Source organism: Babylonia areolata, chromosome 20 (assembly GCF_041734735.1).
Source record: "Babylonia areolata isolate BAREFJ2019XMU chromosome 20, ASM4173473v1, whole genome shotgun sequence".
NCBI classification, from domain to species: domain Eukaryota; kingdom Metazoa; phylum Mollusca; class Gastropoda; order Neogastropoda; family Buccinidae; genus Babylonia; species Babylonia areolata.
The window spans coordinates 10977427-10979926 of NC_134895.1; positions in this window are offsets into that span (position 1 = coordinate 10977427).

Consider the following 2500-nt stretch of genomic DNA (forward strand, 5'->3'; position numbering starts at 1 on the left):
CGGGCGCAACAGCTGAGTGGTTAAAGCGTTGGACTTACAATCTGAGGGTTCCGGGTTCGAACCCTAGTAACGGCGCTTGGTGGGTAAAGGGTGGAGATTTTTCCGATCTCCCAGGTCAATATATGTGCAAACTTACTAGTATCTAAACCCCCTTCGTGTGTATACGGACGCAGAAGATCAAATACGCACGTTAAATATCCTGTAATCCATGTCAGCGTTCGGTGGGTTATGGAAACAAGAACAAACCCAGCATGCACCCCCCCGAAAACAGAGTATGGCTGCCTGCATAGCGGGGTAATAACCGTCATACACGTAAAAAGCCCACTCGTGGACATACGAGTGAACGTGGTAGTTGCAGCCCACGAACGAAGAAGAAGAAGCCTAATGTAATCACGAAGACAATATTAATTTTGCTTAATGTTGATTTCTGTGACAATTTGGATCTACCTCCTACACCTCCCCTCCAGCGCCTCCCGCCCCCCCCCCCCCCCCCCTTGTCTCCTCATCCCAACCCCCTACCGCCCCCCCTCCGTCCCACCCCCACTTACACACCCCGACACCATACCCGCTCCGGTATGTCCGTTCTAACCTGACAGATATTAACCAACTTGTCTACAGTTTTGACGATGTCACAGTCCGATAAAACGTTGTGGTCGAAATGGTTAGGTGTTAGACTTCGTGACCTAGCGTTCACCAGTTCGAAGCCCCGTTCTGGCATGATGTTGTGTTCTTTGGTAACGGTATCCCAAGAAAGCATCTGTCAGTTACAGAGTTCAGTGACGGTTTTGGCACCCACATGTCACTGGCAGTCAAATACCATCCCCACCCCTTATCTCTCCCTCCGTACTTTGTGTGTGTGTGTGTGTGTGTGTGTGTGTGTGTGTGTGTGTGTGCGTGCGTGCGTGCGTGCGTGCGTGTGTGCGTGCGTGTGTGTGTGTGCGTATGTGTGTGTGTTTGTATGCGCGTCTGTGTGCGTATGTGTGCGCGTGAGCTAAAATTCAGATGCCGTGTAGGTATGCGGTGCGCGCGCGCGCGCGTATGTGTGTGTGTTTCCGTGTACGTATGTATGACAGAGAGGGAGTGTGTGTGTGTGTGTGTGTGTGTGTGTGTGTGTGTGTGTGTGTGTGTGTGTGTGTGTGTGTGTGTGTGTGTGTGTGTGTGTGTGTGTGTGTGTTCGTGATAGAGACTGAGGTAGAGAGAGAGAGAGAAACTGAGCTAAAATTACCACGTTGTGTGTGTGTGTGCGTGCGTGCGTGTGTGTGTGTGTGTGTGCGTGTGTGTGTGTGCGTGTGTGTATGTGTGTGAGTATGCGAGAGCAAAAATTCCGATGCCATGTGTGCGTGTGCGTGTGTTCGTGTGTGTACGTGTGTATGATAGAGACTGATAGAGAGAGAGAGAGAGAGAGAGAGAGAGAGAGAGTAAGTGACTGAGCTAAAATTACTACGGTGTGTGTGTGTGTGTGTGTGTGTGTGTGTGTGTGTGTGTGTGTGTGTGTGTGTGTGTGTGTGTGTGTGTGTGTGTGTGTGTGTGTGTGTGTGTGTGTGTGCTAGTATGCGAGAGCTAAAATTCAGAAGCCGTGTGTGCGTGTGCTGTGCTGTGCTGTGCTGTGCTGTGCTGTGCTGTGCTGTGCTCTGTGTGTGTGTGTGTGTGTGTGTGTGTGTGCGTGTGTGTGTGTGTGTGTGTGTGAAAGACAGAGAGACAGAAAGACAGAGAGACAGAGACAGAGGAACTGACAGACACAGACAGCAAACTCCGTGTTTCACACCCTTGTTGGTCACAGTCTCAAAGTCCACGTTTAACTCTCTCCATACGAACGGCGAAAGAGACGACGTCAACAGCGTTTGATCCCAATTACCATCATCAAAATATTGCAAGCGGAAGGCTCTTACACTGAAGAGGTAAATGTTGACAAAGAATACCACAGTTCTGACAACGGAAGCTAAAGGTTGGGTCATTGAGACACCCACTGGACATCCGAGGGGTCTGTGCAGAGGAGAAGAGAGGACTGGCTGTACTGAGTAAGTTAAACGTGCTTTAGCCTTAGGTGTTCGGGTTTGGTTGTGTTTTCCCACACCCTCTTCTCTCTATAAGTCCCCTCAGTCCCCAAGCTGTTAAACGATAACATTCAAACGTGAAAATTGATACTTCACCGACCCTCGTGAAAGTGAAAGTTAACTCACTCAGTACGGCCAGTCCTCTCTTCTCCTGTACACAGACCCCTCGGATGTCCAGTGGGTGTCTGAATGACACAACCTTTAGATTCCGTCGTCAGAATTGTGGTATTCTTTGTCAACATTCACCTCTTCAGTATAAGAGCCTTCCGCTTGCAATATTTTGATGGTGGTAATTGGGGTGAAACGCTGTTAACGTCGTCTCTTTCGCCGTTCGTATGGAGAGAGTTAACCCGCACTTTCATTCAGATATTCATAACTCAGTCGCTTTTGCAACTATTCGACTGAAATTTTACGACTTTGTCCGTTTATGAATTTTGCCTACTCCC